We start from the raw sequence: 25,833 nt of genomic DNA, 5'->3' as shown, positions 1-25,833 counted from the left end.
TTTAAAATATAAGGATATATAAACCTAGGAAATGTTTTTTTATTATACATGGTATAGCAAAATATTATATGATGATATAGCATAATATTGACTTTTACACGTTAAATTTGTGCTTCTGTGAACAGTAGAAAGCTACAGAAACTTTAAAAACCAAAACTAAAATGAAAATAAAATAAAAAGTGGTAGCTTTATGATGATGCTTAGCATTCTTTACTTGAATAAGAGTGTTTTTCTGACCTCTACTTTGTTCATGTTGCTATTCTAAGTATACCGTGGCAAATGTTAGACATGATCCTTATTCTCAAAAAGCAAATTGTGCACAAAATATAAGTCAAAATTCTAAATCGGTGTATCAGCAAATATTAACTTATATGACTTACATTTTATACATAATAATTAGAAACATATGTTTAGTATAAGACCCAAGGCTTTAGATATGGTCTGATCAAATATAGTCTTCATTGTACTAATTTTTATCAGTACACTTAGCTTCTCTCTTCTTTAAATTTAAGCTCAGTGGGAACAAAGATGTGTTTGACTTGTTCTCATTGGTTTTTACTATATTTGCTTTATACTCAGACATGTCTAGGAAAAAAATGAGATCAACAAACTTTTGTTAGTAATTTTTATTATTTTTAACATAAGTTCTTAATTATGTGATTAGTAATGCAATTTTATTGTGCGATCCCTTTTTATCTCTCTCATTACAGTATTGATTCATATTCAACATTATCAATTCAGATTTCTAGATTTTTGTTTTTCCCTTGCTTATTTTTAAAGTCACAATTTTTCCATTTTATATTAATGTAATTTAAAACCAGTAGTTGATACTGATTTGGAGAAGAAAGGGAGAATCTAATGAGCAAAATCATGGCATTTCAAACCAAGAGGTTTGGAAAGAAAGATAATCACTTCACTGATATGTGTGGGCTGAATTGATCAATGAAGAGAGATGAGGACAAAACAAATTGGACATGGGAGAATTTCTTTCAAAATTAGGATCTAAAAGTAAGAATTGTTGATGATAGGAGCCTCACATTTGAAAGAGTTGCTTGGAGGATTTCCAAGTAATATGACTTTGTGTGGTTGGAATGGCACTCTAAGAAGGCAGTGATGATCAGAGTGTCAGGAGAATTTCAAAGACTGGAATTCATTTTTGGATAATTAAAGGAAGAAATAGATATATCAGTAGTTCTATCATCCATGGAAAGAAAATTTATAATCTCACAAGACAACATATAATTGAATAATAGTTAAAGAAAATGAATTTGAGCTAGTAATAATCTCCTCCTATGGGAGGAAAAAGAAACTAAAGGCGATTGTTTACTTTTGTGAAAATTTTAAACAACTCGAGGTTATAAAGTCTGTACTTTGATAAAGTACTTCACCCCTTCCCACCCAGTCTAATTTCTCAAACTCTTATAGAAGTCACACATTTAACTCTCATTATATAATTTAGTTATTATTTAATCTTCTTTCATCATGGTAAAAAGAACATTTAAATTATATTAATGTTCTATTTTTAAATTTCTTAATCTTTAGTTTTTTTAAAATCAAAGTTTACTAAAATTTTTGAGAAAGAAATTAAAGTAGGTCTTAAAAAGTATTTCTAATGTTTAGTGAAAAGTGGTTCCTTTTCTTTATTTACTATAAGGAGGAGAGATTTGTCTTAACAACTTTGCATACTGTATATGAAGAAGAGCTGACATGTTCAAATAAGTTCAATTATATGGATTTTTCAAAAATATATAATGAATATCTCTTTAGGTAGGTTTCTTTCTAAGAATCTTAATTTGGGGGCAATTTTTGGATATGAGGTACCTGGCTAGAATCTTGGATAGTTTAGCATTAGCTTTGTAATCTTTTTCTCTGTTATAGTTTTGAGTACAATATAAGTATAGATTTTTGCTTACCTCTAAATCTAATATCCTGTTGATGAGTTACATACATAAGTATATTATGAATAGGCAATGATTTATTTTTGTTTTTGTACTGTTTACTTCACTTGGACAGCTATTTCTCCCAAGTCCAGGTAAAGTATGAAATCATCATTCAGAAACCAAAGTGTACAGATATTTAAATTCATGAATTTCACAAAAGACTAGAGAGTTACGTGATGTTTTGTTATTTGTAGGCAGCAGCAATTTTTATAACCCAAGGTAGAGGTTAAATGCAAAGAACTAATACAATGGCTACTTGAAATGGTACAAAATTGTCCTGGGAATTATAGCCAAATACTACAAGTGAACAAATGAACAAACAAAATACCTTAGAGGTCAAGATGAGGCAAAAGTTTACTGTTAAGTAGTATGTCACTACATTGTTACTCTATGAGTCAATTACAGATCTAGACAGATTCTTAATGTTATAAAACAAAGTTTATTTGATTGGTTTAGTGCAGCTTATTATCTATTGTAAAAGCTATGAAAGCAACTATTTAGGGCATTTGCCTCATTCCACATGATGAGCTGTAGTGTTATTGTAGCCCATAGCACTGATATTTCTCTATTATTCTTTTGTTTTATATTTCTATTATAATGATTGAGTTCAGAGCTTTAAATGTTCTAAGATAAACAAGACCAAGAGTTCTTATTGTTATTGTCAATAATAAGATACATAAAAGTAAAGCCTCTGTAAACACAGCAAAATTTATTTGTATACTTAAAATGGGTCAATTTTATGGTTCACAAATTATATCTCAATAAAGCTACTTAAAAACAAAACAAAACAAAGCAAAACAACTAGGACTTGTAGCAGCTACTGAATTGTGATTTAGGATCCTTGGGTCTACTGTAAAATGTAGTGGTGTCAATTATTCATGCCCAAATTGTACCTTTCCTCCTGAATATTTTACCAACTTCGAAATGTCCAATGAGCATCCATTCTGAAAAACAAAATAGAAGACAAAACAAAATAAATCTTTCTTTCTTCTTCCTTACTCTTCTACCTTCTCCTAATTTTTAGATTAAAAAAAATAGTCTGTACACTATTTCTACATCTTTAACCCCAACTCCAACCTGGCCCCTTCCTTAACTATTGGATTGAGATTGACTTGGCAGAGTTCACTAGTTACTCTTGAATTGCCAGCTGGGTGATTTCTGTACAGTTCTCATCTTCCTGGAACTCTTGGAAGTAAGGCACATTTTTGAGAACCTCTTTTCATTAATGCATTTTTATTTGTTTTTGGTTTCCGTGACTGTATTTTTAACTTATATTGTTTCTCGGACCACACTTTTACAATATTATTATTATTAATTATTATTTTGGATTATCTTGTAGGTTCCACTTCTTCTAGTCCTATATTCTTACACTTATGTCCTTTCATCCTCTTGGCATTTAGCTCTCACAACTCTATGAAAATGACATCAAAATCTTGACCGTGCTCTTGAATTTAGGTATATATCTCAACATTAAAAAAAATTTTTCTGTCCTTTCTTACTGTACCTTAAAAAAGTCATCTTCCTCTTTCCCAGACTTTATCTTCAAATCTTAATTAGTTTGTCTATATCTATACAACTAGTCAACCATGCTGGACTGTTCAGAGTATCTTTAATTATGAAGTGATCAATTCAAAAAATTCCAGACCCATCTGACACCATACATAATTATTATAATATTATTGACTACATTCTTTAAGCTATTCTTTATATCCCCATGACTATTTTCTAATTACCAATATGTGCTTCTTTATATCTTCCCCCTTTTTACTTCTACACATAGAAAAAAATACAGTATTAACTGGAGTAGGGTGAGTTGTATTTTTTTTTCCAAAATATTTTTTTATAAATGAACAGTGGAAATCTGTTTGTAGTACCCTACCTTAAACATGCACGGTTTTTAAGGGTTTGTTAAAAACAAAACAATATAAACAACAACAACAACAAACTCTAAGGCAGAACAATCTGTTCTTTTTTACCATAATTTAATTGGCACTACCTAGAAAATGTTTTCTATAATAAATAAACCTTTCAACAACTAATTTTTTCCCTTCTTTGATCTTAAAGAGGTATACTGGGGGGAAAGTCCATATAATAGTCAGAAGAGCCAAGTATTTGATAACACAGTGACTGAGTTAGTTCTCTGTTGGAAAATATTTTTATTTGAAACTCAGGTAATTTTATGAGTACCTATTCTGTTCAATAAAGCCAGTAATTGAAACAATACCTTTTACATGGGAAAATGTATGTAATGTATGTTAAAACTTAGTAATTAATAGTTCTCAATAGTAGCTTTTATTTTTATTATAAAAATCAAGTTCATTAAGTAAAACATGTCAAGTTAATTCGATGTATCTTTTAAAAAGCCTGTGTAATACTCATTTTCCTGTCTGTTTATTTTGAATTATTCAATGATTCCTTCCTTGTTACTTATTCTTTAAAACAAAAAAGAATTTAAACTTCCTCACCTTTTTCCAACTGCCACTTAAAAGAATTCTACCAAAAAAACTTGCAACTTAAAAACTAGTTGTATCATGTCATTTGAATGTGCAGATAAACCTGAAGGCTTAATTAGTTATATGCCAAGAGATTTAAAAGAGATTCGTTTTTTTTATCAAGCTTTCCGATGTCTGAAATGTCAATGGCCTGGGTTTGGACCTTAATTATTATAAGTCCATCCTTTAAGAAGTTTGCATTTACTTAAGATATTCTTAGTAATATGTTTTAAAGTCAAGCCATGAAAGTTAAGCTTTCCTATTGTTAATTGTGAACAAGTAAAGAAAAACTGATATTCAATGTATAAAATCCTCAAAGTTGAATGAAAATGAAAGTAGAAGTGAAATCTCTTTTTAAAAGAGCAAATTGATTATAACAAATAAGATTTCCACCGTTATAAAAATATAGGTACAATCAGAGTACAACAGGATATATTTTGGCTAGATTTTGAAAGATTTACATAGACAAGCATAGTTCAAAGCAATTTAGTTCTGGTTCTTGTACGTGCTATTTTTAAGAGGATTCATTTCAGGTGGGGAAATTAATTCTCCTTAGAGAAGGTTTAGTTCTGGAGCAATCCTAAGGAGTTTGATGTTAGCATTTAGTCTGGGTTTTTAAGATATTCTGGACCATATATCTTTCTCCTGAAAGGGCTTCAGATCATGATGTGTTCTATACAGTATTTTACATCCTATTCTAGACCATTGTCCTACAAAGCTTAAAAATTACATGAGGACTATAGCTTATTAGTACAGTGATATGGAAGAGATGCTCTGTACCACTCAACAAAACAAATTGCATATCCAGATATACTAGAATTTGAAGTAATAAGAAACCAATGTGGAATATTTATGTATAATAAGTACAGCCTAAGACAAAAACCATAGTCTAAGGATAATTTTAAGAAGTTATCAGGGTTCGACAAGGTGATAGTGAGAAGCCATCCATCTCACAGTTTGTGTAAGACGATCCTACTGGAAAGATGACAGACTTGTTGCATGCACATCCCCATTGGCAAAATAAATAATCTTAATAATTAGTTTTTGAAGTTTAAGGTCATTAGAGATTTGGAATATTTGAGATGAAAGATTTCAAATAGCAGCCAAGAAATTGTTTGTTTATCAGTACTATGGGAAACTATGGAATGGTTTTAGAATATTCAACATATAAAATTTGAAAATATTTCTTGTACATATTTTTGTCTCATATTTTCATAGAGTATATTTTTTTTGAAAAAAAAAATTAGCCTCACTGTAAATTTCATCTTAAAATGTCATGAATTAAAAGAAAAGGACTTTAAGGAAAAGTCAAGGCATTCAATTCAAGCTTCTTGTTTTGGGTTAGAGGTTCAGAGCTCATTCAGTTGGAAAATGTGATGCATTTCTTGGAAAAACCAATCACACCAAAGAGAAAACTTTCCTTTTTAAAAAATTTTTATGCCAGGATGACAGAAATCTTTTTTCTTATAAAGATGATATGACTCATTACCTAATCAGGCTTTGTCTTACACTAGAAAGCGATCACGTTCTCATTAGTTAGGATACCTCTGTTAGCAAGAGTTGTCTTATCTATAAACAGCAAAAAGTGGAAACCAAACGCATGAGAATAAATTAAATGTGAAACAAATTCAAAATCCTTGAAATGTAAGTGAGCAGTAAAAGGAATGGTAATCTTGGGATATAAGCAATGAATGTATTAAATCTCCTAAAGTGCTAGAAACAGGTGACCGACCCCACAACCATATCTGGGACAAAAGGCCTTAGATTCTCATCTAAGGGGTGAAGTCAGGTTTGGAGAGATTTCATGTAAACCGTCAGAAGATCCACTAACACTGCACTCTCACACTTGTGTCTATTTTACTTGGCATCAGTCTTGATCATTCAAAACAGAAAATTTAAATCTCTTTTTAGGCTGGGCCATTGCACATTTCCCAATCATATGTTGAATATGTGTCAGAAATTCCTAGGTAAACTTTTCTTTCCTTTTCCTAATGCTTTCATCAGAAACAAGTATTTCTCCCTCATTGTATCAGGAGCAACTTAAATGTAGGATAAATTTTGTTATTTTAATATCATATATGAGATAAGAGGAAGGTTGGTCATTGTTATTTCTGCCTTACATAAATTAGTCATTAGAATGAAGTACTGGCACAAGAGAACCTAAAAGCAACATCATTAAGTGAATATAGCAGCATAAGAGACCTTAAATTTAATTTTCTCTATAGACTGTGTTTTCTCAGTTGTAGTCTCTTCTAGTCAAAATGGATTTTTATTGATTTATCTTATGCCTGTTTATATTTTGGTTTCTGCATTTGATTTCACATTTTTATTTAGGAAAAATGCCTTTCCCTTAGAGTGGCAATGTAAATGATCAATGTAACTAAAATTTGGAAGTTGAATGCTCTCTTTTCTCTTCTCTTCCTTCTATTATTTTTCATTAGTTATCTTGTGAGATTAAATATTCTTTAGAATATTACTTGGATAAAATTTTGCCTTGTCACACCAAAAATGGTTTATACTTGAAGTTCAGTTGTGTGACAAAAAAAGCATTTTAATTGATTTACATATCAAGTCTGCTGCAATTTGCATCTAATTCTTGAGGAAAGGGCCTATAATTCTCCCATCTAAAAATATTAAATGATAAAAATATGCCTGGAAAATATTTCTTGTCCTCAGCCTATTACATAATTTTTCCCCTTTATTATGAAAAAGGGATTCTAAAATACCAACTCTTTTATAATGGACCAGAGGAAAGCTAATATCAGCCTCTGTCTTACTGAATCTAATGAACACTCCTCAGTCCCCATCTGATTTATTCCAGTTCATTTTTCTCTCTCATTTTTCAAATATCTGTATTCTTCAGGGCTCTGTATGTAGTTAGCCTCTCTTCTCACTTTCCCAACCTTAGGCGGTATAGCCAAATCTTTAGCAGTACTAGCTATGTAAACTGACTTCCTAGGTCTAATCATATACATTAATTTTCTACTGCTTTGTAACAAATTACCATAAACTATTTGGCTTAAAACAACACTCATTTAGTATCTTACAGTTTTGTAGGTCAGAAGTCTGGGTGGGCCTGGTCTTCTGTTCAAGATCTGTTGAAATCAATGTGTTGGCTAGGGCTGAGGTATTTTTCCAAGTTCACTGTAATTGGCAGAATTGTTTCTCGTGGTTATAGGATTGAAGTCCTCAATTTTCTTGGTGGCTTTTGGCCAGGGGCTATTCTTAGCTGTTAAAAACTGTCTGTGATTCTCTGCTATGTGCTCCCTACACATACCCTCTCACACATCCCGTCTCTGCTTTCAGGAAAGGCCTAATTCCTTTTAAAAGGATCGACTGATCAGGTTAGGCCTCTAAGGATCTCCCTTTTGATTAACTCAAAGTCAACTAATTAGTAACTAAATCTTGGGAATTATATCCCATCACATTTATTTGTTCACACACAGGAAAGGAAATTGTACAAAGTGTCTACATCAGAGTTTGGGAATGTTAGAGGCCATCTTAGAATTCTGCCTACCACACCCTGGTTCAGCCACCCACTAATTGTGTGAATTTGGGAAAATTACATAATTTCTCTGTGCTTTGGTTTTCTCAGCTTCAGTGAGATAATAGATAGAATATTCTTTGTGGGGTTACTGTGAGGAATAATTGGATTGGTACATATAAAACCCTTAGAATGGTGCCTGATGCACAGTGAGAGCCTGCAAATATTCAATTGTCATTATTAACCTATTTTTTCCTGTAGATACTGCACCCACTCCCATGGCTTCAATATTACTTATATCCCTATGACTTCAAAATTTATATCTCTAGTGAAAATCTCTTCTGAGCTTTAGACACTTAAAATTTCTTACTTCACATCCCCACTTGGATGTCTAATAAGCAATCCAAGTACAAACTGTCTAACTTTAAACTCATGATTTTACTTGCAAACTGATCCTTACTACTGATTCTTGTTACAATAAATTCTTGAAGTTCCTTATACTTTATAATTTCCTTTCTTTTCTATCACTTATTCATGGCAAAAATTGGGGAAGGAGTATCTACTTTGTGCAAAGTATTGTGGCAGAAGATATCATGATCAGTAAAATGGATAGTCTCTGTTTTCATAGTTATAAGTGAATGAGACAGATTATACTCTGTTCCCTAAAATTTGTTAAGACAAACCCATTTTCTCAACCTTATTTGTAAATACTCTAGTCTTTTCTGAACTAGAGCAATAACCCCTTGCTGAGTTGCTTACATTCACTCTTTCTCCACTTTCTCTTCCTCTCACCAGAGTTATCATCTTCAAGGATCCCTTATTATCTCATTTCTCTGCATAAACCTTTCAATGGCATGCTTTAATGTGTTAGATAAAATCAGACCTTCTTCCTAGCCTGCCATGACCCTACCCAAACTCTCTAGCTTTGTGAATCCCTGCTTACCTCGTCGTTTCTGTTTTAGCCTTATGGCCTTCTTCCAGCTCCTCAACAGTGCCCTCCTCCTTCATGCTTCAGCACTTGTATCTGCCAGTCCTTCTAAAATGGGTATTCTTTCCCTCTTCTGTTCTGTCTTTGTCTGATAACACTCAGCTCAAATTTTATTTCTCATGAATTCTCTCCTGATCCATCCAGACTAATTCAGCATCTCCATTACACTCAAAGTACTATATGACTCCTCTTCATGACTGTACTTCAATAGTACCTAACAATGTACTGATTTGAATCATTATTTGATTAATACCTACCATCATTCTGGGGGAAGAATGTTTGAGACAAGATCTAAAGAATGAACTTCGGCCATATGAAAAGGTAGATTTTACAACTGTTTAATTTATGAGGGAATATGACATAGTTTGTATTTTAAATGTAAATGCTCAGAATGTGCATTTTTTGGGACACACTTCCTATATAATTACTTGAGTGTCAATTCAGACCAAGTTTATCTGAATAGTATTTGAAAAGAAATACGTTTCTGGTCATGAGGGTTACTGAAGACCTGAACAAGAATGTGAAAACTGTTCTATAAACTATGAAGCTCAACACAGAATTTTTGTTGCTGTTATTGGAGTTAGTTAACATCACTGAAATATCAGTTTATCTAACCACTTGATATAGATTGAATTTTATCCATTTAATTGCTTCCAAGTACTTGGTTTCCCCTACCAATTATTTTATATCTACCTTTTTTTTTTTCTTAAATTTATGTGTGTGTGTATCACTGTGCTATTATATATCAATATGTGTACATACATATGGGATACACACACATATCCATATGGTGTATGTATGGTGTATATTTCTGTATACACGTGCTCCTCTAAAATAAACACTCCAGTCTAGTGTTCAGGCAAGTTAAGCAGTTTTATTATTATAGTTTTATTTAAAGTGTTAATTTTCAACACAATTCAATAATGCTTAATGTGATGATATTTGGGATATAAGCCATTAATAGGCATTGTAAGCCATAAAAAAGTTAAATCCTTTTGGCTTAAAAGTGTTTACTTACAGACAATAGACTAGTGGTTACCAGAGGGTAGGGGAGAGGGAGTAGGAGAGAAGTGGGATAAAAAGGATGGATATATGGTGACAGAAAGAAATCTAATAATGGACGATGAACACACAACGCAATATAAATATACCTTATTGTTGAATTGTACACCTGAAACTTACTGAATTTTGTTAACCAATGTCATCATAATAAAAAAAAGAAAAAAAAGCGTTTACCGATTTTATGAAAGTATTTTACAAATATGCCAAAACTTTACTGTAATGGTCACAGCAACAAGTTAAAACTTCTAGTGGATTGAAGTGCAACTAATTTATTATAGAAAATGTTAAAAATTATTGCTAAAGGTAAAAATATCTTTATCTTCAAACTGACTGTAATTTCATAATTATTGATTTGTAGATATTCACTTTGGAGCATTTCTGAAGCTGATCTCAGAATAATCTTAAGGTAAGCTGTTTCCTTGGGGTGAAAGTGTGTATGTGTGTATGTGTTTGAATTTTAAGGAATAAAAATATATGGAAAACTGTGTATAGTAGAATATTCAAACATATTTCTAGTTACTGAGCACCTTGCAATTTTCTGGTCCACGATAAATATTCAGTGATATTGGTTTCAGTTTATCTTTTCATAATATTTCACAATTAAAAATATTACGACATGTAATAAACTATTTACTACTTACTAAATGTTCTCTCAGTACCCTCTCTGAAAACACCCATACTGTGAAAATATACAAAGCAATTAGGGCGAAATTAATGTTTAATAATGTAATGCTCAATATGCTGAATCAACAGATACTGGAAGAAGTTGCCAAATGTAGGCTGGTGTGATAGAGACTTGTAATGGAATTAATAATAATAATAATAATAATAATGATAATTTCAACATCAATAACAATACTACTTAATATATAATTCAGACATTCTACTAAATGCTGTATACATTTTATGTCATACAGGCCTTACAATTTCATGAAGCAAAAGTATTATTATTATTGTTATTATTAATCTTATTTTACAATGAGAAACCTGGGGCTTGTCTAAAGTTATATAACTGGTAAATGGCATAGTTACCAGCTGAGGTCTAAAGGACACCCAAATTTTGGTTTCCTACCACTATTGAAACTACCTCAAAAAGATAAGTGTTAAGCAGCATTTTGTGAATTTTGGATTGCGGAGACAATGAGAAGGGAATTTTTTACAATATGAAGACCACTGACAAAAACGTAAAAGATAAAACATATGCATTGTCCTAGAGTGACAAGTTGGAATGAAGAGCATTTGAGGAAAATGTACTAAAAATTGTATAGCCAGAGCAGACAGAAGCTATCAACGTATTTTGGTGGATAATATTAAGTGATTATTTTAGTTTCATCACATGTCTCCTACCTGCAAAATCTTACTTTGGATTTTTACTGTTGTTATTGAGTACAAGAATCCATAATTTGGTCAGGACGATTAGTCATAAAAATTAACAATAAAATACTAGAATTAGGAGGGATGGTTGAAAATTACCTTGTCAAGGCATAAAATAATGACCTAATCCTGATAAAAACAGTGGAAATAGGGGGAGGCATGCTATTGCTAGAAGACATGAAAGAAAGCTAATACTACAATTCTTTATGATAGATTAGCCAAAAGTAATGAAGAAAAAGGAAGAGCAGATATGGTTTTAAGTTTTCTCCTTCAGAAAAAAAGGAAAAAATTTTAAACCTTTGTTAGAGAATAGAATGAGTTTGATTTCTTTATTTTGCTTGGAAATATTGAGAGGGACCCACATTTGTATATCCTACAGGACATAGAAAGTTACATGAAAAAAAGAGGTGAAGATTGGGTCCTAATTCAATAACTATATGTATTAAAGACTTTAGAGTGGGTGGTTTACTATGAAAAGATTAGTATAAAAATAGATGCACAGGGGACTAATATTTTAAACACCATTTCAGTTGAGCATTTTGAGTATAAAATATAGCTGCGGAAGCTTGAATATATGTGAGATGATGCAACCTGCCTTTTATGCCTAACTAAATTCTCAAAGATTTTGTTTGTTTGGGATTTGTTTATTTCTTTGTTTGACAATATAATGTTAATTTTTCTTAAGTAAGTAAATGCAAATTACTTCAAACAACTCTAAAAAACATTTATTTTAAATGCTGACAATGTTACTTCTTTTAAGCATTTAAGCATTTTCTTTCATTGAGCATTATCATTATCCTGTTAGCAATGCTTCAGGTAAAATACAATTTAAAATTAGACTTATTCCAGAATCAAAACACTCATTTATTCACTGTGTAATGAAATGTGAATTAGATGATAAACGGGGAGAGGAGGAAAGAAGGAAAACCCAGGCTATATGCTATTTCATTTGGACTGATGTCTTTGGTAAATGCTGGCCTATAATACTACGATATTTTTTTATAATACTATAACAGTTTTTCCTAATATTAGAAAAAATCAGGGTGAAATTATATGTACTACAGAATTATAAACTTACATTTTACTAAACTTCTTCACTGAGTAAAATTGTGATTTATTCAGTAGATAAACTCAGTGCTAAATTCTGGATCTTCCAAAATACTTTTAGTAGATATGGCTTCTCTTTTCAAAATGCTCACAGTCTTGAAAAAAAAAAAAAACAACACCAAATATATAAACAAATTGTTATAGCATTGTTTAATCTCTTGATATGGAAGCACAAAGGATAGGATTACTTCTGGTCAAGTGGCTTGATTGCTCATAAATATCATCAAGGAAATGTGGAGCTTTAGTTTTTAAACCTAAAAGAAGATATACTTTCTAAATTTAGATCTGACCTTAATTATGTTTATTAAAAATATAAAGCAGTACAAAGACTACAATGATAGGCTTTGAATGTCTTAGAATTTGATTCTTAGTGACCGTTTTTTTCTGCATTCAGAGTCTGGAAGAAAGTTTTCATATAGTGTTATTAATATATTTTTTAGAAATTGGGAATTTACAATGTGCCACATATTATTTGTGCTCTGTTACTTATTTTTCCTGACTTTGGTACCATCGAGAATGGTACTAGTTAAATGCAGTAAAAAGTTGAGTGGAAAAAGTATTTTGGTTACAACTTAAGGTATAAAACCTTCGTTGTACAGGCAATGAAATGCATTGCTTCATTTAAAAAGAAATAAATTTGGGTAGCTCGAAAAAATAGGTGGAGAATTCCTTTCTGTCAGTTATTAAGTGAAAAACTCTAAAAATATAACACTTTTTTTGAAATACTTTTCCGAAATGGTAAGAAAGTACAGAAATCAGAAATCAAAGAGTACAGAAATGAAGTGAAAGAGGCAGCCCTGAGAGTGATCAAGGGCAAAGCTAGGAACAGAAGATGAAGCCTAGAGCTAGCCCGAGTGGGAGTCTAATAGAAGAGTCTATCAGAGTACCAGGGTCCTTAAAGACAGCACTCTTTCTTTTCTTTTTTTTTTTTTTTAGGTGAGGTAACCCTTGGTTGACCTCACAGATTGCAAGGACCTTTTCAGTTTACAATCCCTTATTTTTTTATTTTTTTACACCTATAGCACCTGGTCTTCCTAGGTGGTCTTCCATCCAAGTACTAACCAGGCCTGACCCTGCTTAGCTTCCGAGATCAGACAAGATCAGGCTTGTTCAGGGTAGCATGGCCATAGACAACACTCTTAAATGTAAGGGTCTACAAGAAATACCATGGGGACGGTACATTGAAGAAACACGACTGTTTAGACTTTTCCGCTAAGTGGATGAGCACAGATATATCCTTAGAATTTAGAACTTTGCAGCCTCCACTGAGGTTTGGTGGTAGAATTTACCTGTGTGTCAATAATTTAAGTGGTTGCAGATTCATAGTCTGTAGACAAAAGCAACAAAAATTGTTTGCAGTTTGAATCCAAATTCAATGTTTTTTCCAAGATAAATTTAGGAAATTATTTAACAATTTAAAAATTATAAAGCATAAAGACTAAAGTATATTTGAGAGGAGGCTGAAAAAAATGACAGAAGATATAGTCTTACAAAGATAATTTGGAATGATCATATTCATAAAAAAATAAATGTTTAATATTGTATTAATTTTCTATTGCTGCCATAACAAATTACCACACATTTAGTGTCTTAAAACAACATAGATTTATCATCTTACAGTTCTATAGATCAGAAGTCCAGTACAAGTGTTACCAGATTAAAATTAAAGTATAGGCAGGATGCATTTCATTCTGGAGGCTCTAGGGGAGAACTGAATCAGTTTCTTATTCATTGGGGTTGTTGGTAGGATTCAATTCCTTGTGGTAGTAGGACTGAGTTCCTTGTTCTGTTGCTGGCTCCAAACTGAGGGTTTCTTCTAGCTTACTGATCCTGCCATTTGCCTTGACACTGGGCTCCTTTTTCATTTGCAAAGCCAGCAATGGTAGGTTGAGACCATCTCACAGCATACTTTCTGACTCCTTCATTTCAAGTTGGCAGTGTCTCTGTGTGTATAAAATTCTCAAGAACTCTGTGGTTCTTTCCATGGATGCCATAAGGATTCACCTTATAAGATAGAATTTTCAACAATTTCATGGACTCTCTTAAATGCTACAGTTTACTTGAGACTTGGCAGCTATCATCAATCAAGAATAATTTGTTTACCACTAAATATGTGCTCACTATTCTGCTTGGCACTTTCAGAACACTGGGAAAAGTGTTATAGCTCTATTGTATTTTTCAGTGTCATTAAAAGCTATTTATTATGGTAAATTATGGCGCACTCTCCTTGTTATTATTTCCTTTGCCCAATTTTATTATTTTAGACATTTAATAACTTGAGTTCCTCATCAATTACATTAGAATGAATTATTGAATAGATATTAAAAGCTGTTGTTTTAATTTTTAGGCATGACTAATGTAAGAAAATCTCAAAACTTCTTTTTCCATTTCATCAGAACAAAAAATTTTTATTCAATAAAAGATAATCCAAGAAGGCATAGGAGATTTAGTGCCTTAGATTCAATGAATAATAAAATAAAATGACCATGGACTTTTAATAAAGCAACAACAAGCTTTATTTTCTATCAGAATTGCACAATGGCATTCATCTGCAGTTTAAGAGAACATTTAGCTAATTATTCATGAATAATTATTTACTAAGTTTTGCTAGTTGTATATTTTAACTGAAAAAGATATAGTCTTGTGACTTTTTTGGGGATAGAGGATAGACTATTAATGTCAAACAGAATTGGTTTAAATTACTGTCTGTGACTCCTTAGGCAAGCTATATATCTTCTCTGAGCCTTCATCTAACTATAATTTTTTTTAAAAAAACTAGAATTCCAGTGCAGTCATATCTCTTCTTATTATTTTTTTTTATATAATCTAAAGTTGGCAAGCCTGTATTAGCAGGAAGTTCAATGTCTCCCTCTCAGGTTCCTCTCTACCCTCACTTCCATTGCCCAAGATTCTCAGAGGATTACTCCACCTAACGTGCTCTGCCCTGCTCCCAAATCCTGAGCACAGGGAAAACTGGGAAGCCCATCCACTGCTTTGGATCACTACGTGTGGAGCTGCTGTGGCACTGGTTCCCTGTCATACGCCAGCTGGTGATTTTGCATGTGGATTTCTTGATGTCATTCGTCATCTAGAAACTCAGCCATTGTTTCCATAATGTTTATCATCATACAATGACAGGACAGGAAAGGCTGCCCACTCTAGGGTTTCCTCAGAAGGCTCTAAACCATGATTCTGAATTTGAATCTGTGCTCATGCTCTTCTTTGCCTCACGGTGACCTCTTTGTGGCTCCTGATTTCCTTCCTTGCCAATAGCCTCAATCAGGAACAGAAAATTTTCAAAGAGGTTCCAATAACATGAAATCACAAAAGGATCCTTCGAAAACCCCAGGTAACCTCTTGGAAAATTTACTCAGTGACAGGCTCTTAGGGGAGTGAGCCATAACTTAGCAAGTCATAAAATGTTCTATTATTACCTTTTCCCAGGGAAATAGGTACCTATTAGCTTACTAGGGACAAATATAATGACTCATTAAAGAGTTCTTTCTAGATGACTTATTCAATTCACTAGAAAAGTGTCTCCAGTTTTACGTTCTGCTTCATCAAATACGTCATACATCCTATTGCTGCGAGAATTAAGGAGATGTCATACGTTAAGTGCTAATCAGTGCCCACTACATAGTAGACTGTTAATATATTTTAATTTCTTCCTTTGTCATACATTGTTAATTTTTAGTTTAAATCTTTTTATTTTTTATATATATATATGTATACATGTGTGTGTGTGCGCGCGCGCGCGTGTGTGTGTGTGTGTGTGTGTGTGTATCTCCCAAGTGAGATTATAAAATCTGTAAGGGAAGAGAGTTATGTCTTATATATCTTTCAAGCTGCCACAGATTATTCAGCATAATACTTTATCAGTGATTACTAATTGCTATATAATTATTTATTTAGTGATTACTTTGAAATTGATTTTCCCATATATAGATTATATAATCTGCTTTTTAAATGTCCTTATATGGCTTTCTTCTATCATACTAAAGTTAAGATTCTGAGCAGAAGCTTGGAAAGGAAAGGGGATAAAATTCAAATCCATATATTTGCATTTTGATAACTGAATCACCTATCAGTCAATAACACTTACATAGCTTAGAAATTTTCATGAACACTTGAAATGATGCGTTTCTTTCTTCCTCAGAAATGGTGAGGCAAGAATACATTTGAATGGGTTACAGTGAAAAGAACCTAAAGAAACTTAAATTTGAATTCTAAGTTTTCAGTGACACATGTAATAGTACAAGAAGCCATTTAATGCTCTTTGGCAAAAAGAGGTATGGATAAAAAAATCATTATAACAATTAGAGAAAATACATGTATATGTGTCTTGTAATAGAAGTCCTTTAATTTAAAAAAATATATACTTATTTTGGAAAACTTGGAAAATAAAATAAATAAATCATAATCTAACATCCACAGACAAGTTTTTGTTAACATCTTAAGATCTTTTGAAGCAATATATACATAAATTTTAATGTCCTATTTTCACTCATTTTATATTATGTTTAATTTTGAAACACTCCATATTCTTCAAAAACAGTAGTTAATATTATACCTTATATAATTTGTCATTTCTCAGGGTTAGATAAGTATTTTTCTGATATTCTACTTATAATTTTATTGTTAGCATCTTTGTAATATTCTCATATTTATGTATATTTTCCTAGAAAATATGCTGTGAATAGTTGTGAGATTCTTTTTAAATTTACACTGTTGATATTTGCAACATTAACATTCCTTGCTTCATCTAATCTTGAAATACTACCACAGATGCACGACTTGTATAAATCTGTTATTTCGCTGAAGTTCACACTTGTGTGCTGCCCAGTACTATTGTTAATAGCATGCACTTCATATATCTGGTGAGTCTAGAGGTTACGTGTCCCTCAGTATTCAGTTATGTGTTCTTTCTTCTCCATGGTCCATATTAAATTTCTTTTTATCAGATGTTATAGCAAATCCATAGATTTCCTAACATCAAACGGTCTTTTGACCAAAAAGAGCGTTATTTTAGTTCACGTGGAAACTGATTTCCTATTTTATTTATTATTTAGCAACTATAACCACATCTATTTTTTTTTCCTTTGTGTGCTTTGTTAGACCTATAGTTCTAGGTTTATACAATGGAAGTGGTAGCCTAAATCATGTTCTACAAAGTGCAATGCAAACATAAAAATTAAAGTTAACTATAACAACAAATTGCTATTATATAACCCAGTAGCTAATATTTTCAATGGCAGAATCAGTATTCAAACTTATTGCAATAATTATAACAATGAGCTCAAACTAACAAGATAAACTATTTTATATATAAATACAAAATCTCTTTTACACTTGAAAATATAGTTGTATAAATATGAAGTGATAGGGATTTGACACCTATTTATATGAATTAAAACAATTGTACGTTTAGGAATACAAGTGTTATATGTACCCCAGATTGTACAAGCTTCTGATAAAACTAATATCAGATTATATTGCATTCATAAAACAGAAAAAGGGTGGCACTTTTCCCACCATGTTTCAAAATTCTTTCATAGCTGCAAATTTTAGTATATGAAAAACCTAGTACAATATGTATGACTCCTGCTGTTAAGGCCCACATCTGGTTTGTCTGTGGAGGTTTGTCATGTCCAGCTGATGCTCTTGGCTGCTTCTGAAGGGTAACAGAGATGAATTTCAGGAGCCAGTGAATCTTCACAGCTTCCTGTAGAAGGCGACTTTATGGATTAAGAAACCACATTCCCCTCTCATCCCAAGTGAGCTGTTACCACCTCTATGATCCTATCACTTTGTTCTACCAGGATATCTCATACAAGACTTGATCCCTATTTAGAGCTTTCAACTATGGTCTATAGACTACCTAAACTAACAGGAAACTCACAATTCTCTCTTTATATTACTTAGTCCCATAGGAAACTAGAGTGGACTTTGCCCTTTTCTCCCTGTTTGTACTTCTTGGCCATCTTACAGCTGTCCAGTCTCTAGGCCCTGGAAGTAATGAGAATAACTGGAATTCTGCTGCTTAGTAACTTGCAGGCAGGAAATGAGAGTCAGCACCTTCCAAATTACTTGCAAATCTCAAGGAAAGATCGTCTGTTCACCTCTCCTACCCTTACTACCACCCAACAGAAGAGGGGGAACAATGTGAATCTCTTATTTCTCTGTAAATTCTTCTCTCCAGCTCTCTCTGAAGTTTCTTTTAAAATTTCTTCTATGATAGAAGACCCCAGAAAGCCACTTCAAACTGTTTCCTAGCAATGATCTAAACTCACACTTCAGGGAAACCCCTTTGCAGCAATTAAGGGCTGGATCTTTATTCTCAGCCAGCCTAGCATTGCCTCCACAGAAACCCTGCCTTTTCCTTTTTGACATAGCTTGTTACAAAGTCTTCCCGCTAGTCTCCGGATGAGGTTACAAAGGAGTAATTCCCTCAGATTCTTTATTTTATATTGTCGCAACAATTATTATTGCTTACTGTTGTTAGAACTAATAACTTTCTACCCTTTTAAGTGCTATGTTTGGCAAATTTGGAATCATTTACACACATCGATGCATATGATATATATGTAGTTTATCAACTGGTTCATTTTTATAATTTAACAAATGAAAAGTGATCATTACATTTTTTTTTATTAAGGTATAATTGACATATAAAAGGTGATCATTTAAAAAATGCCATCGGTTATCTTTGATTTCACTTGAGTCATGTCATTGTATTATCTCTGGAAGTGATTTACCACTTTGTTCTAGCTATAAATATAGGTAGAGTTCGTATTCACCTCAATTACACTTCAATACATCACAAATTATCTACTATGGTGTGAAATTCCCACTGTTCAATTTACTAATGCTCTTTGTGATTAAAGTTAGACTATTTTCCCTAGTAGGCCAATTAAAATACATATGAGCACTAAATTTTTTATTTAAAACAGGGGCATTGATTCAATCATCATATTAGCTTAGGAATATATTTTGTAGAAATTAAGAAATACAACTAGATTATTTTTTAAATATTATAATCATATAGCTATATTTTATTATTCTAAAATCTGTAAGTCATTAACATACACGATCATTTTTAACCTCTGAAGTTGGTAGCTTTTGAAGAATATTAGTTGTAGAATGACGAGATAATACTGAGACCATTTTGTTAAGATATACAAGAATTGACTCTGAAAATATATTGCACATCAGAAAATAACCTATTAGAATCTTCCCACTGAGCATGGTAATGGTTGATGATTCATCACTGGGGGTAGAGGGTTATATCAAAGTGAAACAGGGATTAAACTCCTGAAGATTCAGCCTAATAAATCCACAGATATTTCAAGGCACTTATGTGATCCACAGTGTTGGGAGTTTTATGGATGATGCAAAAGAACATAAAATGTGCTCCTATCCATCAAAGATCTCAGAATCCATGTGAGGGGATGAAATTAACCTGAAGAATTATTAGAAAAAACTGGCATGTTAGTGTGTGGAATGTTGATCATAGGAATTTGGAAAAAGGAGAGGACGGTAGAGGATTTCGTCCCAAGAGAATAATTTCTAGAGAAAATAACACATAAACTGAGCTTTGGGGAGAAAGGAGATAGAGTTGGGTATAGCTTTTATTTCTACCACTCATTGTTTATGTTTTCTAGGAATATTATTTAACTTCTGAGTCAGACATGGCTATAGTGGTAAAATAAGGGGGCCTATTTTTCTCACTTCAAAAGTTGTTGTGAGGATTAAATATGATGTTTTAGATAAAATACTTAGAATACTTGGCAAAAAAAAAAAGAGACAATCATTAACATTTCTCTTCTCTTTGACATAGGTAAAATCTAGATACGTAAAAAGAAAAAGAAAATTAAAGCATTTAAGAAGGCAGGGAAGGAAAAATATTATAAACCAAAATATTATAAACAATTTCTGCAAAGTAGCAATGAACAGAATAGGTGCAGAGACCACTGAGGTCACAATCTTATCTGCAGAGTAGTGGAAACAATATATTTTTAATTTGTGAAGACTCTCTATATTACTTTCTATCCTTATTTACAATTAATTGTCATATTTCTTATTTAATTACAAGGTCTCGACTGCTTTTGTTTTGACTTTTTTTTCAGTTATAGCTATTTGTTTTTATTCTCCACAAAACATGGTAAAATTCCTTTCATATAGAAATTTAGGAAATGTTATTCATTTGTGTATTTATTAATATTTGTTCAGCGCCTATTGGGTGAATAAATTCAGGTTGTACAGACAATGTGAAACTAGATCATGAAGCACATTGGACTCGGATATCAAATTTTGAAATTCACAGCATAGAAAATAATGCCCGTGTTTCTTTATCACTCTACCTTATACCTCATTCTCTCCATTTTTTAAAATAGAATAAGCCAAGCTGTGTCATTCCTTAGTGCTTATTTTATGTGGCTTCCTCTTCCTGCACCAACTCTCCTGTCCCTCACCTTATCCTTCTGGAAAACATCTACTCTTGTTCTAATACTCACTTGAATGAAACCTTTCCTGAACTTCTTCCCCAAAGCCTTAGGGAGCTTATACCAGTTGTTGCTTTCTGCCTTCTCTGAATCAAGCACTTATTTTTATCATTGTACCTATAACACATTATTGCTTCTGTTCTATCTCTATTAGATTACAAATATAAAAACTAGAAGGGGGACGAGTAAGGAGTAATTTCATATAGATAAATTTACATTGTTTCTCTTATACTTACCTAATAAATGTTCCATAGTTTAGGATTTTACTTAAGTGTATGTAAAACGAGAAAACGTTCAAGATCTTGACAAACTAAGGAATTTAGCATCTCTATCATTGTACAATGAGGAAACCAACTGAGATAAATATGCTCTCTGAGCAACACTTTTCATGAATATTTTTTAGCTATGCCTGTAAAAGACAGCAACATCTTTTTTGTGTTGCTGAAGTATTTTGAGGGTAATGCTCCAGTGACAGCATAAACAAAGTACAAAGGCCAGCTTGTTTTTATATCTAAATGGGGGATTGTTGGTGAAAAGTTGTGCCAGCCAGTACAGAGTGGAATAGTGTTTTATTCCTCTCAAGATAGATGGGTTGCTGAATGGCCTGAGTTCCTGCTGTTTTATAGCCTGCTCCTTGAATTTAAAAATGAATAACTGTTCTTTTTTTCTCGAATGAATGGTGAGAAAATATATCATTTAAATAAAACTGAACTTATTGTCATTAAAAATATGTTCACCTGGTATTTCACCCACATGATATATTGCCAAAAATATTATATCTTATTTATTAAATATTAAATTTTTTAGTAAATCAAATTATTATTAAAACGGGAAATGGATAATTTGTCAATGTCTTACACTTTTTAAAATGTTTTTTCTTCAAACGAAGTGAATTAAATTTTACAGAATTAATAAACCCATTATTTAAATTTTTGTCTGATAGATAATTTAATAAATTCAGTAAGTATCTTCTGATTACCATGGTAAAAAGTCTCCATAGGGAACAGAAATAAAAAGAAAGCATGGTCCCTGAAATCAAGGAGCTCTCAACCAATAAAAATTATTACATGTACAGAGGGTTATAACACAGGAGGGATGCAGGAAAGTTACGATGATTATAAGAACAGAGAAGGGAGAGTTCTTGTGGAGATGAATGATTGGAGAAGGCTTCACAAAATGATGGGACTTGAAAAAGGAATCTCACCATTAAGGAGAGAAGAATTAGAAGAGAGAAATTGAGATGAATCATGGAGATCCTTAAATACTAAGAGCGAATTTGACTTTTGCACTGTAGAAATAAAGCAGTTATGTTGGTTAATTTCGTGTCAATGTGGTTAGGCTACAGTGTCCAGCTATTTAATCAACGCTAATCTAGATGTTACTATAAAGGTATTTTATAGATGTGGTTAGCATCTAAAATTAGTTTACTTTAACACAGATTACCCTCAATAATGTTAGAGAACTTCATCCTCCATTACTTAGAGGCCTTAAGAGAAAACATTGAAATTTCCCAGAGAACAGTGCCTTAAATCGGCAGCATTGACTCCTGCTGAGATTCAAGCCTTCTGACCTGACCTAGTGATTTCTTACTTGCCAGAACCACACTGATAATCATATGAGTCAGTTCCTTAGAATAAATCTCTTTAAATATATAAACATATATATAATATAAAAATATGTTCCATAAATATGTATATGCTGTATATTATACATATTTTGTTATATATTATATGTGTATATTCTATATATTATACATATATTTTTTCTCTTATAAACATTTCCTATATATTATACATATATTTTCTATCCAATATATATACACATATACCATTTATGTATATTCTATTGGTTCCATATTTTTTGGAGCACCCTGACTGAATCAAGTTACTAAACATTTTAAAAATACTACACTTATTATTACTTTTCTGGCAGACATTAAGTCATAATTCGCAGCATTTATTGATCACCAATTTGTGCCAGGTTTATGCTGCATGCTATGGAGTAAACAGAAGCATAAAACATAGTACCAGTTTTAGTGATTTTTCTGAAACAATAACTAACAGTTTTTAGTGCTCCTGTCTGACAGGCAACATGCTAAGGTTTTTCCAAATTCTTTTACTTAACCAATCAATGCAACATTGTTATAAGATAGATATTATTAATGTGGCTATTTTTCTCTTTTTAATTTGACAGATGAATAAACTGAATCAGCTAATAAATAAATGTCTGATCCAGGAACAAAACCAGGCTACAACATATGAAATGTTATGTATTTAACCACTGTAATGCACATCTTCTCCTAATGTAAAATAATTAGACTATGATCAATGACTAGTTTGCAGAATAAAACTATACTTTAAAATATATATATATATATATATATATATATATATATATATATGAGTTTCTAAGTGGAGGAGTCTTCATAGGTTGTAGAAGAAGGCTGATGGCTTAAATAGTAAAAATAGTAAAAATAGAGAAGTTGCTTAGATTATGATTACTAAATTTAAGAAAAGTTAAAACAGTCATGGCATTTTCGAAACCTCAGTCAGTCAGCTTCTACCGAATCTTAACAGATTTGCCCCAAAATCTTAGAATAGTTATATTCAAAATATAAGTTTAAGACTATTAGCATCAGCTTGACCTAGGAGCTTGCTAGAAATTCAAATTTGGAAGCTTCATCCAAAGTCTTAGATATCAGAATTTTTAGGAGTGAGGCCTAAGAAAATGTATTTTAAATGAGATTTCCAATTGCCTCAAGTCACACAGAGTTTGAAGAGCACTGCACTAAGCAACAGGGACCAGTAAAGCGGAGTTTTTTGATGCTGAGATGAGCTTCTCCTGGAAATCAGCCTGAAGAAACCAAGCAGGAATGAACTAGAACTAATAATGGTTGATGAATATTCTGTCTCAGGCTGAGATGTAAGATGGGAATCTGGGACAAAAATAATTTCAGGAGGGACAGAACTTAAGCAGAATCACAAAGAAGATGAAATTCTCTCACTTAAATGAAGACGAGTTTGAACACAAGGTCAGAACAGGTTCCATAGTGTAAGTGAAAGAGGTCAGGGTGATATGTGTCAAAGATCAAAGCAAAATTCAAGATTAGGGCAGAAAATCCCAGGACAAAATAAAAGCCATTTTAAAGAGAAACTAAAGATGTAAGAATCCATAGCCAAAGGTTCGAAGTTGAGTATAAACTATTTATTTAGAAGTAGGAAACTCAGACTATTAGTCCAATCCTATCACAGTTCTCCATCCTAAAGAATCAGGTCCTATTAATATCTAACACAATCACAAATTGTACCACTGATTTATTCATCTATGAATTCAAACATATTTTTGGCATTCTCTATATGCCAAATACAGTAATAAATAACAGATACAAAAGTAAGTGAGACAAATATGATCTCTGCCATCAGAAGGGTTAGGCATTAAATAAATAATTATACAAGTAAGTATTTAATTACTATTACCATAAGTGCTACCCAGAAAAAGTACAGGTATTGTGAGAATGGATGACATGATACCTAACTTGGCCTTCAAGGAGGAAGGGTAGGAGTATGATCAGGGATGTTTCCCAGAGAAAGAAAAATTTAAGTTACAACCTCAAAGATGAACCAAAGTTAAGCAGATAACCGGAGGGAAAGCATTGTAGGCTAAGACAGCCTGTGCAGAATGTATACATTAGGAGAGAACAGAAGGGTGGCCAGGGTGCCCGGAATGTGGTGAATTAGGAAAGAATAGTGTGAGATGATACAGACCTGCTATGCTCTGTGGAAGACAGAATAACATTCTAATTGCAGTAGAAATACACTGGACAATTTTAAGCCAGTAAATGATATAATGACATCTGCATTAAAAATATATCCTTCTAGGCACTATGATAGGGTATTTTATATAGATTACACAAGGAAATTTTTAAGAGGTTATTGTAATTATTCAGGCAAGGGATGATGATGACTTGGACTAGGTTAATGGTAGCAAGGCGAGAAAAAAGTAGACAGGTTCTATATATATATATATATATATATATATATATAATCAAATACAAACCAAAGAGCTAATGGCCATAAAGGAAGAAAATATATCACATCTAGGTTTCTAGTATGAGCAGATGAGTGCAGACTGCTACCATCACCTAGAATAGGGAAGCCAGGAGGAACCAAATTTTGGGAGAAAAGTCAAGAGTTCAATAGGGGACTGCCTGAGTTTGAGATGCTTATGTTGACCCTGAGAAACAAGCTGCCTAATAGGAAGGGCTCCTAGTGACTAACTTGGCTCAAATTTATAAACAGAGCCTAGCAGCCTTTGCTTAACAGGGGCCTCACACAAGTTGTGCTTCAGGGAGAAGCCTGCACTGAACTGTGTGCCTGTACTGTGTTCCTGCTGTCTGAGCCAACCCTTATAAAGGAGTCCTGGAATTGCATTTCTATCAACGAGACTGAGACTTTCCCTGCATTAAGTAGTTAGTGAAATTTTTAAATAAAAATCAGCAAACACATTAGTTATATGTTTATATCATTTTTTGGCAGATAGTAACAAATGGCTCTCCTAGTGGGAGATAGTATTTTCTAAGTCATTAGGATCTGACAAAACAAAAGGACTCTGGAAATCTGGTTGAGTTTATCAATCAGTCAATCAGAATTTATTATAAACTTATTTTTTGGAAGTTTAGTGCTACATGCCTACGATCCAGGAGTATAAACATGGTGCTAGCTTGCAGGGAGTTTATGCCATAACAGTAACTACTTTTGACACATACTATGTTGAGGTATCATACTATGTAAGTTCTTTTCATTTTCTTTCATTTAATTAATTCTAATAGTGTTCTTATGATATAGGCATTATTATTGTTATTGGTATTTTCGTTCGACAATAAAGA

The 25,833-nt window shown here is 32.4% G+C and overlaps 1 protein-coding gene and 1 pseudogene across 3 annotated transcripts in view; one reads left to right on the top strand and one right to left on the bottom strand.

Annotated features, from left to right (window-relative positions):
* CNTN1 (contactin 1) overlaps positions 1 to 25,833 on the top strand; it is a 272,015-nt gene that overhangs the window by 58,253 nt on the left and 187,929 nt on the right. For all 3 annotated transcript variants that reach the window (XM_016151683.2, XM_016151684.2, XM_036236741.1), the window contains exon 2: positions 10,325 to 10,372. The gene's annotated coding sequence lies outside the window, so the exon portion shown is untranslated. The remainder of the gene's footprint in view (positions 1 to 10,324; positions 10,373 to 25,833) is intronic.
* Positions 13,461 to 13,579, bottom strand: LOC118614400 (annotated as a pseudogene).

The sequence above is a fragment of the Rousettus aegyptiacus genome, unplaced genomic scaffold (assembly GCF_014176215.1).
Source record: "Rousettus aegyptiacus isolate mRouAeg1 unplaced genomic scaffold, mRouAeg1.p scaffold_m13_p_2, whole genome shotgun sequence".
Lineage (NCBI taxonomy): Eukaryota > Metazoa > Chordata > Mammalia > Chiroptera > Pteropodidae > Rousettus > Rousettus aegyptiacus.
Note: the sequence above shows the minus strand (reverse complement) of the source record. Positions and strands in the feature narration are given on the sequence as shown.